Genomic DNA, 13245 nt, shown 5'->3' with positions numbered 1-13245 from the left:
TCCTGTCATCATTCATCCGCAGATTAGGCTGTATCTTAAACCCTGTATAATTGAAAACATTTAACATTAGGATTTGCACTGCACCGTGACTTAATCCATAAGCATGTATCTGTGACTTACATGTATGTACATGTAAACGTGAGGGGAATTGCTCCAGGTAGTGATTTCATCCCTTCTTATCATACAATCACAGACGGAGATGGAGATCAGACCTGACCTCCCTCGACTGATTTCTAAGACGCAGTTACAAATTTAAGCTTGTGTGTGGAAATGTTTGCAGAGAGCCAGCTGCAGATGCCATGTTAAATCAGTCCAGTCCAGGAAAACATGCATGACAGAAAGCAGACAAAAAAAGACTACTCAGGGACCTGAAACACCAAAAGTTTTCTCAAAGACCTGTGACTGAGTCCTGGTACCATCAAGGGTAAAATCTAGACTTAAATGAGTACGGCCGCCCAAATACAGCTTTTTTGTGCCCTAAGCTCACTGTGTCAAGTCTGTGCACATTTGTCATTATCTGATCAACCCGAAATACACCACTGGCCAAATCCTCGTCAAAAAGACCTTCTCATAATAAGTGAAGTTATCACAATAAAATTAATAGTGTAACAGATAAATTTAATAGTTACTCAATGACAAGACTGGACAGCAGGAGGAAAAATAAATCGTGATGGTTTTGTTGAGTGACCCTCCAAATAAGATATTTTATGAAAGACAAATCAACAGGAAAGCATTAGGTACCACTCAGACTGTAGATGATCACCTTTGATTTATCCGTGTACTTCTCCTGGATGAGGTGCTGTTGTTTCACTTTTATTTGACCCATCTTGTTGTAGGATATGTAAATTTATGGTATCTGAAAAGCTGTACCATCCAACAAATCCATCAGTAAAAAATGTGAAACTAAAGAAGCCTTCAACAGCTTCTATTTTGTTTAACAGAATAAAATAGGAAAATTGATTTAACTAGTGCACTCAAAGGTTGGAAGAAGTCTTTTTATGTCAGCTGGAAACTGGTTATAGGAAAACGTTGGCAGCTAACTGACCTCAAAATCTGTTTCCTTTTTAATGTAGCAAACTGCCCTCTGTATTTGCCTCAGGTGCTTGGTAAAGTATGACGTGAAGTGAGCTGGTGGTTTTGCTCCAGTGGTCCTGCTCCAAGAATAATCTTCATGCCTAAAAACTGTGAAGATGAGCTGAAATATTAAACTAACACTTCTAATCTAAATACAACACTCCTCCTTTTTCTCACAGCTGTGATGACACACCTTTGAAACATTAATGAGGTGAATATCACAACTTTAACGATGTGGCTGTAATCACCCCCTCTGGTGGATAAAGGAGCTTAGTAGTGATCGGCATTTTGCCATGTGCTCTGCTGCAGTTTCCTTTAGTAGCGGGACAGAATCCTGCTCCCCTTTGAGCAGTCAGAGTTTTCTGTTTGTTTGTTTTCAGAAAAAAAGAAAAAAAAAATCTAAAGATAACCATTGTTTAGTCCCTGTAGTGTGCAAAAATGAGAGTACTGATATTTAGTGATCAGATTGTAGTTTGCAGTATTACTTTGCTTTCTGTGAATCTATGGTGGTGTTGGAGGACGAGAAGCTCTTGTGATGCATGAGCAATGTGATCCATTCACTGAGTATTAACCATAAAAATATGGTTAATACAATATCTTTTATGAACCAAAAAAATATTTTTTTCTCTTCCAACACTATCTGGTGCATTTCACGTGGTAACTCACAATATACAAAAACACATACATCACTAGTTTGTCTGCTCGCACGTTCTCCACACGCAGCAAATCTGCGGCACATAAAATACAACACAACCTGAACCATAAATGAAATACACAACAGTTTATCTTGCACCATGTTGCAACGCAGTATAGTGAGTGACAGGTGAAAACAAGCAGTAACTACAGTAAATCAATGACTAACACTGCACCATTTAAAAAAATGTAATTTTACAGGAAATGGTCTGTAATTTTTTAACAGATTTTTCCTGTTTTCTTACAAAACAACAAAATGCTAGTAGATTCACAGATATTTTCAAAGTCAAAAAACAACAACGGAATTTTACGGTTATTAACCCTTAATTTTAGAAGTTCTGTTCTTCAAAAACATTATACAAAACTGTAAAATTAGAAAAGTTATCCCTCAAACAACATCCTGCATGTTTTTTTAGGTGTTTTGCCAGCTGAACCCTCCTCACTCATAGTTGCAATTCACTGATTAGAACAAATAAAAAAAACAGTAAACAGTAAAAGCACTGGCAGCACAGTTTCTAGACAGATACCGTGAAATAACAGTCAAACATTGTAAAAACATGGAACAACATTAAATAACTGTAAAAATATGGGACTACACTGTAGAAAAGAAAAGGACCGTAAAAAAACGGTAAAAGCACTGGCAGCAAAGTTTAAAGACAAATACTGTGTAATTACAGTCAAATTCTGTAACGTAGAACTTCATTTAAAAAAACAACAAAAAAAAAAAAAAACTGGAATTAAATGTATTTTGATCGGACACAAAAAATAAAAAATTAAAAAATCCAAACGTAACACACTGCCCTTTACCTAAAACCACTGTCCTCTCATGCATCACTGTCATTTTCCTCCATCAGTTTTTGTCCTAAATTTTACTATTTTCCTTTTATTTCAAAGCAAGGTCATTTCTATTGTGACAGTGCTTGTAACCATGAGTGAGGAGGACACACTGTAGATATAAGACCCTGCTTTACAGGGGGCACAGCATGTTTCCGGTGCGAACTGGCTATCTGTGCTCCAAGGAGTCGACCAACTGTTTGTGCTACAGGGGGGGACTGACTGTCTGTGCCCCATTTTACAGATTTTCTTTTTACAGTGTGTCCAGCTAATGGTACGATACGGTTTACATGTATTTATTTGGGCAGCCAATAAATGTCATTAACAGCGCTCTGTGTATACGTGCCACTGTTTTGCAGGTTAGTTGGTGTGTTTAAGGGATAGGGTTAGGTTTATCATGATTTTGTGCAGTGTCAAGGCATCATTAATATCCTTTACATCCTTTAATATCCGCTACATCAATTAAATGTGTCCCGAGCTACAGGAAGCCACTGTCAAGGAGTCAAAGAGCTGCATGAGGCTCCAGAGTCATAGGTCGCAGACCCCTGAGCTAGAAGCTGCTTACTACTACTCATTGTCAAAAGGTAGATTTGCTCTTTGGTATTAGTTGTTGTGTGGAAGATAATTTTTGTGAATTGGGGACAAACAGGGTGTGCCTTAAAATGGACTTCCTATCACTTCAATGGACTGAAATGACTGTCAGTGCTTTATAAGAACCTTTGTGCTCTGCTGCAAAGTGTTGTAATCCTTTAACTCGCTTAAAACCATGCATGAGAAAACTCTAAGGACAAAAAAAAACAAAAAAATACAAAGCCAGAAGTCAGCAGAGGTGCAACCCTTGACTTCTCTCTGTTGATTACCCATACGTGTCAAAGCATCAAGATTTATAAATGTCTTCACACAAACTGTGGAAGTGCCTCTGCCCAAATGACTCCACAGGGCTCCATCATTTGAAGTTATGAGCACATTTCGAGGCACAATACCATCCAAAAACAGGACTCTTCATCAAGCCAGAATAACTGAGGGACATAATGTTTGAGCCATTCGTTTTGTTCAAGAGCCACATCCGTTAGCCCGTGGAAGATTCATGTTTCTTGCGTTGAAGTGTTGTGCGCTGGGAGTGGTTGCAGCGACTGTGTTCTGCTCTGAGTCCATCCAAAACACAACACTCACAGCTGCTCTGATGCTCATATTCTCCAAAACGTGTAAAAACGTCACCGTTTACGGCGATGACTGTTTGGCTGGCTGTGAATTTTATCGCAGAGTTCCTGTTGTTGAGTTCCCAGAGTGGGAGGTCTTTGGACAAGTTTTCAGCCCTTGTTGACCTTGTTGCCCTCCATCCTTCATGTTTACTGCTCTGCATTTATCATGTTGCCTTTGGGTACCTATTATATAAGCCCATGTCATGCAGGACACACAGCAGCTGACCACCGGTCTCAGACATGCAGCTCGTTTTCCTTGTGACCGAAATGATGAGGTAGAAATTAAAATGATTTTCATCGCAAGTAAAATTATAACCTTTCAAAACAAAGTACTGAAACAGATTTTGACCCACAACCTTCAAAAGGCCAAAAGTGTTATTATAAGAAATTTAATTTAATAATCTGCTTTTGTGAATGTTCTCACACACTTCTACAGATGCATCACAGAAGTCCTGACCTGAAAAGACTCCACCAGACCTTTGAAGGTTTGCTTTGACATCTGGAACCAAGACGTTAGCATCCTTCCTGATCCAGATCCTGTAAGTCCTGGAAGTTGTTTAGTGAGGCTGCCTTGGACCAGACTTGACTGTCCTGCACAGCCCACTGAAGCTTGATTGGATTCAGATCTAGGAAATTTTGTAACTAAGTCAACACCTTGAACTTGTTCCTCCAGGCTCCTTTCTTCCATTCCTAGTTCAGCCGTTTGAGCTCCAGCTGCTCTTGTTTTTTTTATTTTTTCATTTTTTTGTTGTTTTTTAATCACCAGCTGCCAACCTTTACTCACCACATGTCAAAGAACATTGGCTGCCTCTGACTTTGTCCTTTCTTCATTGGTATTCCTTCCTCTGTCCCAGGCACTTGTGAGTAATACTCGTGTGTTTCTGAATGCTGTAAGCCTGGATGGAGTCATGGTGCAGTGCAAGTCATAATGTTTTTAAACAAGCAGTGTTTAAGTGTTGAACATACAGTGTGACCTGCAGATGATCAGGAACAGAGGCCTCAGTCTTTGCTGAATCCACTCGCACCGTTATATATTTCCATTTTTCCTGCTTCTTATTCATCAACTTCAAGGACAGATTTTTTTTTTACTTGCTGTCATGAGTTTCATGTAAAAGGATATTTTATTAAGTTACTGAGCTCATGTTGTTTCACCCTCTGCTGAACTGTTTTGTGAAATCTGTAGAAACACAAAACTATGGTGGCCCTGAAGGGGAATGGGAATAACTATTTCAAAAGCGCAAAATGAATTCCAGAAGCACTAATTCATTTCACAAACCACACATATATTTCAAAAATATATCAAAATGTATAACATAAAATATATTCACAAATATATAAAATAAGATCACAATTTAAAAGTAAATCATCGCATAATAAATTTCACAAATGTTATTTTGTGATTGGTGAAAATTTATATTGTGATCAGTTACTTTTAATTTGTGATGTGAGATTTTTATTTTCATTCTGTGAAAAGTATTTGTCTTTTTTTAAATATATTTGTAGTTTGTGAGATGTATTAGTGCTTCTGAAATTTATTTTGTGCTTTTGAAATATTTATTCCCATTGCCCTTCAGGGCCACCATACATATCCCTGCACAGTGATGAAAATTTGCAACCTGTAATAGTTGCTATAAACACACTTTGAATTGATGGATAAATGACACAAGGAAAAATCAACATCATGACGATAACAATCAACCTTATAATCAAAGCAAACAAACAAATGTTCTCTGCTGCTTTGTTGAGGGTTAGATGTCTAAATTAAAGGTTAAAAGTAGGGTCTGCAGGAATTTCCATTGCTTGTTAGTCAACACAAATTCAAACTGGGCTCCTCCTCCTCCTCCTCCTCCTTCGACCGAAGCTAAGTGAAAACCCTCACTAGCCTAGCAACCACATGCAGCATTACATTTCTATGTGGGAGAAACTCAAGAGCCGTGCACCTGACTGTGTGTTATCTCAAGTCAATCACTGGGTTACTGACACATTCCTGTTTAGTAGAAAGCCAACTCACATTGCTCTTCATCTCCAAGTCCCTGAAAGCAAATGAAAGTTGAGCCAAACTTCACCCTGGTTTAGGAAAATCCTTATCGGTTTGGTGTTTCGTTTCACTGTGGTTATGTTTTTTCATGCTTTTTGCAACGTTCACTTTCATTGCCGCTTGGGATAACTTCTTCTACTCGCTAATCAACACACAAAGTCACTTGCACACTTAGGGCGCTGTAATTGGCTGATGTAGCCACGCTTACTGTCTGCCCAAAAATGTCCCAACACAACCAAACATCAACATACACAGGTAGAGGAGGGGATGCAAGGCAGACACAGACACTGACACACATGTATGGAGACCCAGAAGTAATGACCTGGTAGGGTTATTCCATGCAGACTCTACTTTTAAATAATTCAAGTTTATTTGCTTTTTTCACTCTGGTGTTTTAGAAAACTTCTGTCTGAAAGACAGCAGCTGTCTCTTTAAGGCTCCTCACTAAACAAACCCCTTACCCTCTAAGTAGGATTATCCCTGTAAAAGTTTGTTTTCCAGGAAAATCATGCAGACTCTAACTTTAAGTGAAATATACACTCACCGGCCACCTTAATAGGCCCACCTGTCCAACTGCTCGTTAACCTAAATTTCTAAACAGCCAATCACATGGCAGCAACTCAATGCATTTATGCATGTAGACATAGTCAAGATGATCTGCTGCAGTTCAAACCGAGCATCAGAATGGGGAAGAAAGGTGATTTAAGGGACTTTGAACATGGCATGGTTGTTGGTGCCAGACAGGCTAGTCTGAGTATTTCAGAAACTGCTGATCTACTGGGATTTTAACCCACAACCATCTCTAGGGTTTACAGAGAATGGTCCCAAAAAGAGAAAATATCCAGTGAGCGGCAGTTCTGTGGGACAAAATGCCTTGTTGATGCCAGAGGTCAGAGGAGAATGGACAGACTGGTTGGAGCTGATAGACAGACAACAGTAACTCAAATAACCACTGGTTACAACCGAGGTCTGCAGAAGATCATCTCTGAACACACAACACGTCCAACCTTGAGGCAGATGGGCTACAGCGGCAGAAGACCACACCGGGTGACCCTCCTGTCAGCTAAGAACAGGAAACTGAGGCTACAATTCACACAGCAACACCAAAACTGGACAATAGAAGATTGGAAAAACGTTGCCTGGTTTGATGAGTCTGGATTTCTGCTCCACATTCAGATGGTAGGGTCAGAATTTGGCCTCAACAACATGAAAGCATGGATCCATCCTGCCTTGTATCAACGGTTCAGGCTGCTGCTGCTGGTGTAATGGTGTGGGGGACATTTTCTTGGCTCACTTTGGGCCCCTTAGTACCAACTGAGCATGGTTTAAAGTCCACAGCCTACCTGAGTATTGTTGCTGAGCGTGTCCATCCCTTTATGAGCACAGTGTACCCATCTTCTGATGGCTACTTCCAGCAGGATAACGCCCCATGTCATAAAGCTGGAATCATCTCAGACTGGTTTCTTCAACATGACAATGAGTTCCCTGTACTCAAATGTCCTCCACAGTCCCCAGATCTCAATCCAATAGAGCACCTTTGGGATGTGGTGGAACGGGAGATTCTCATCATAGATGTTCAGCCGACAAATCTGCAGCAACTGTGTGATGCTATCATGTCAATATGGACCAAACTCTCTGAGGAATGTTTCCAGTACCTTGTTGAATCTATGCCACCAAGGATTAAGGCAGATCTGAAGGCAAAAGATGGTCCAACCCAGTACTAACAAGGTGTACCTTATAAAGTGGGTGGTGATAGTATATTTTTTAAATTCAAAACAAGACAAGCTTTCTTAACTTAACCAGACAAAAACAAGAATAGAAGGCTATAATGAACCTTCTGGGGAATGGAAGGATAATGGGGAAGGGACTAGATAAGCTCTGCTTCTCCCGTCTTCCCTTTCGGACATGTACAATGTGATCATCTATTGAAAATGTGTGATATTGTATAAGTGTGCTGACATGACCGAAATAAATCAAATCAATCAATCAATCAATCAATAATATGATCAAAAACCTTCTAGATTGGGTCTGAATAAGAAACGGCCAAAGATATTCATTTTTATTTGAAAGTTTGTACCTTTTCATGTTTTAGGAGATTCCATCCGCCTACAACACAGGTCATGATTCCTCAGTGCTGAAATCAAATTAAACAACTCATGTTATGTCAACGATGATGAACAAATCTTTCATGTCATCATGTCAGTTATGATTCTTTGAACAGGTGATAAAGATAATAAAAGGTGATTTTAAAGCTCTGTCTGTCAGGGATCATTCTGTGGCAAATTATTTCAAGCATTAATGTTGGATGAGTTGCTTCATTAATGCTTTGTGAGTATTCAACAAATTTAGAAATGTTCGTGCACTCTGAGTACTTTTCCATTTTAGCAAAGCCACTGGATTCAGAAATGAGAACAAGATCAGTATTTAGTGAAGTCTGTTTAATATCCTGCTACATACCCCTGTCTCTAAATGTGCACAGACAAGAGGCCAGCCATGAAATGTGAAACCTATTCTCTTGACAAGCATCGAAATGAGTTATTGAACATTCATCTTTTAAAGGCTCACTCTGCATGAAACCAAAATCTGCAACAAACTCACCTGGAGGAGCAGAGTGAGTTTCATCAAATATGTGATCGACAATGTTCACACTATAAAAGTGACTCATACTGTTTTATGTTCCACATGCAGAGTGTTATGAACTTATTTCAAAGTCTTCAAACACTCTCTAAATCTGATTCAGGCTTGGGTTACACCAAATGACCCTAAAAAGATTATGCAACAGCTCACAGACAGGGTGATCCAGTGTAAACATGAACCTGACCTCTGTTTAACATCAACATGGGAGGAAAAAAACGACTAAGGACACAATGTACATGCATGAACAAGCTCCTCAGGGGTCTGCTGTTTTTCTTCCCCTCTGTGACTGTCATCAAAATCTCAAGGAGCTGCTTGATAAAAGGAAATCATCCCCCTTTATATTAAAAGCTTCAAGGTGGAGCATTAACAGCACTTACAGCACAATAGACCATTGTTCCTGCTTTCCAAAGCAGTAGAGGAGAACACATGTGGTACTGCACAGGCCTGCCAAAAAAAAAAAAAACTTCAGTTCATATATGCGATCTTTACATCAGGCAGCTGATGTGAAAGACCTTTGTTGTTTTTTTCCCCCTCTGGTATCATAAGTTAATAACTGCATAGTTTTGTGCAGTTAATTAAAGGCAGCTTCAGATGTAAGTGAAGCATACAACGCTGACATGAAAACCATGCTTGGAACATGTATAATTCACATTAAAGTCAGTATGAAGTAATCAAAGCATCAGTGTGTCCACGTAAAACTGCAGGGATTTACTTGGAAAGGCCAGGGCTTACACCTGGGTGTCAAATAATGGCTGAATTTCAACAAATCCAATTTTTTTCCCCACATAATTTTTAAAGCCATTAATAATGTAAAGCAATTCTGACCAGTATCTTGATTGGAAATCGCTGTAGTCAACTCTCTGATTGGTTTTCTGTTGTGGTTTCATGTTGACATCAGCCTGATTTGCTGGAGTAATATCTTCAGCTGGAATAGCTCGAGTTTGAAGTGCTTCAGTTATTTATTTAGTGTTAATTTACTTTTTGTTACTTTTGACTTCTCAGCTGGAAGCTTTCAAAGTAAATAGTGCCTCAGGCCCCGTTTACACGGAGACTCCCGCAAAGATTCTTCCTTTGCGTTTCCAAAAGCCACCCACGTTTACATGAGGACGGCGTGAAAACGATCCGCGTTCATACGACTCCAGAAGGACAAGCCACTTCTTCTGTTCTTTCTTTTTTCTGCCGTTTTGTTGTGTGAAACGGTCGACAATCCAACCATAACGCGCATTACCGCCACCTACTGGACCGTAATGGCTCAACTGGAAATGTGGCTGCGCGCGGAGCCTTCACCTGAAACTGCGAGTGCGCATGCGGTGACGTCAGCGTTTCACCCTGAAATGCTCTGCTCTGTGTTTACACGAGGCTGGATGGAGGAGCGGATTCAAATCTTTTCACTCTGGGGAGCGTTTTGAAAAGATTGCGTTTTCACTGAAAACGCAACGTGGTCTCATCTAAACGGAAGGCCAAAATGCAATACCGTTTTCGGCGTCATGTAAACAGGGCCTCAGAAGTGTCGCTGCAGAGCTTAAAGAGAGGGTACTGTGCTTTTTTTCCTAGGCTTTATTGTCCCTCTGGTAGCCCGTAGTGGCTTTATATAATCAAAAATTAAAAAGAATCCTCCATTTTTCTCACCCTGTTGGTTTAGAACTCCATTTTTCAGTCTATGTCTGAATCACTTTGTTTTGGCTGCTGTCTCTTTAAGAATTGCTCCAACTCTGGAGGCCTGTTAAAGGAAAAGCTTTTGACAGACTTGGTGTTTGGGGCCCACCTCTCCAACTTGTCATAGACCAGTTCAAATATCCTTATATGATGACCTCATCGTCTCAGCAAGATCACATGCTTCTTTAAGAAAGACCACTTTGAGCACTTTACAGACAGATTCAGGGATTTCTATAACTTATGAACCTGTAGCAATTCGAAAATTTGCACAGGTTTAGTTTAAGTTTTACTTTATATCCATGTTTAAAATGTGGGACTGCATAGTACTCTATCTTTCACTGCAATTCAGAGAAAGGGACGAAAAAATGCCCCCTGAATTTCAGACCTTGATTGCCTTGATTAATGTGTCAATGTTTGCAGAGAGTAAAAAAAAAAAAGCAGGAAAACTTGACTCTCTAAGGTATAATCACCAATTTATTATTGTGTTTTTTCAATAAGGGCACATCTGTTCTCAGTTTTTATACTCAAAATATGTTCAAATGTAAGTCAAACATTTAGTTCTTGTAAATAAATAAATAAGGTAGCGATTGGGATGGGTGCTTCAAACAGTATAAAATGACATCCCGGATAACACTGACTAAAGTACCGGCATTGTTTTAACGTTCCCCTTTAGAGTTCTGGGATGGCTGGGAACTGCTGATACCCCTTTGAGCTGCGAAAGGAAAAACTACCACCAGCATGAAAATTGAAGATATTCTTTACATTTAGTGTTAAATGTTTGAAATCAGTCCCAGAGAGGGTGTTTACAGCCCAAAGTCACAACAGTCTTTGAAACACATTTTCTGAAACAAATTCTCATTGGTAAAACATTGAGTCTGAAAGAAAAAAAAAAGGTTGAGATTATGTACGAGACAAAGTCTTCTAAAAGAAAAAAAAAAGTATTAAAAAAGAGAATTTATCACTAAGTTTGTAGAGGTGGAGTGAGGGCCTCACAGAAGCTTTAACTTTTAACTGTTCTTTGTCATGCAAGTGTTTCTCTTCTTCTTGAACAGAAAGTGCAGCTGTTTTAAACACCACAAATGACTGCTCTGTTCTTTTTAAGTGGATCAATGAGCCGTGAAAGAGTGTTTCTGATTTATTGTTTGCACCTCTGTTCTACAGTAGGTATGTAAAAATGTCCCAAATGAAAAACGTCTTTCACACTATAGGGTCTATGGTACTACAGAAGACCGGGGGAAAAAATCCAGGGAAAACCAAATACACTCTAAAAGCTTTAATGGATTCACACTTCACTAACACAGATGTTTTTAGCCTGAGCAGGATTTTTTTGAGGACTTTCACAGGCTATGATATTCACACACAGAGAAATAAAAAAAGACAACATTGAATCAGCATAAAGCCACAAAAACTGTAAAAGGATCCCATCAATCTTCAGAATACAGCGAACCTGATGAAACTATGAGTTTAACATATGTAATGTGATGTAATTTCTGCACTATCACAGGGTGTACTTATTCACTTAATCTTAGTTTATTTTAAAGCAACAGTGGTCCTAATATGTGCTTGACCAGTAATCAAAAAGGAAACATTGAAGTATTTTTACAGATCTCTGCTGCAGCTACTTTTTAGGCTATCATAATACAAACAGACCATGACTGTCATCACTGCTGAATTGGACAGTTGGTGTTGAATGTTTTATATCTCGGGTTAAATTGAAGAAAAAATTGACACACTGGCAAACTTCCAGGACAATTTTTTTTTCTGTAATTTCAGTCATAGAGCTTTTTCAAACAAATGACACATTAGCTTGATTTTTAATTGTACTCCCTCATCACCTTCTGGCCCAGAGTCTCAAGCCCGCGCACGTGTGCCCGCACACACACACACACACACACACACACACACACACACACACACACACACACACACACACACACACACACACTTCTGGTGGCAAGTTAGACAACTCATCCCTGCCTCTCCACAAAGTTTGTAGAACTTTTTATGCTCAGTTGTAAACGTCCATATTTAAACTTTCATGCATGGTAGATCGCTGATTGCTATCGTTTTCTGAAATAAATGGCTTCTTTAGTCTGAAAATCAGTGTGTTACATTAAAACATGTCACGACCGTACATATGTTTGCTTGAATTTGGGTAAAAATCTTGGGATTTTTATCAACATATTGTGTTTTTCTGCGAGAACAAATCTTCAAAGTATGCTTGCTAGCCATGTGCTTGCTAGCATACTCTTGTTATGCAAAGAATTAGCTAAAAATGCCACAACCGAAACAGTCATGACCGAAACATCTGATAATGTTTTAGTCATGATTTTTTCACCACAGGCATAGCCTACATTTGAGAACTGGGTACTGGTCACAACCGAAACAATGTAGTCCCAACCTAAAACACAGAGTATTTTGTAAAAAACAAAGTATATTGAGTTATAAACGAATATAATAACACACTATTTTGTTAACTTTATGTTCTGTCTTGTTAATTATTAACTTTGGAAACAATTGGAGAAAAATTTGACATTTTACAAAGAAATATTGCATTCTATTTTTTTTTTTAAGAATTGCTATATATAAACTTTGAAATTTGTTAAAAAATTCATTTTAATCAATTGAGTTGTGAAAACTGTCCTTAAAAAAAATTAAAAATGTAAATCTATAGACAACAGAATAAAAAAAAATCTTATAAGGTTGATATAATATTTTTTTGCATAGTTTAATATATGTTTCGGTTGTGACAAATTTTGGGAGAGGTAAAACATTGCAAAACATTCTAAAAATACACAATAAAGATTAATTGTTCTTTTACTAGATCTGTGACCTTTAGATATGGTACAATATATATTTTGGGGGAAAAATTGGGGGACTAAAGCACACAAAATTTTAAGATATTGCCAGCCCCATTTTGGACACTTTCGGTAGAATGCCCCATATAGTCATTTTCAAAACGCCTCATATGTGATGAAATACGTTTGAAAATCTGCACAGCTCTCATTTAGACAACCAGCACTGTTACTTTATATCCATGTCTAAAATGTGGGAAAGTACAACACACCATCAACTCTTTTGAATATTCCCAACTCCATTCCATGGCGTCTC

Source organism: Halichoeres trimaculatus, unplaced genomic scaffold (genome assembly GCF_033239565.1).
Source record: "Halichoeres trimaculatus isolate MK-OKI-2021-1 unplaced genomic scaffold, fHalTri1.1 fHalTri1_scaffold_15, whole genome shotgun sequence".
In the NCBI taxonomy this organism is placed as follows: Eukaryota; Metazoa; Chordata; class Actinopteri; order Labriformes; family Labridae; genus Halichoeres; species Halichoeres trimaculatus.
Note: the sequence above shows the minus strand (reverse complement) of the source record.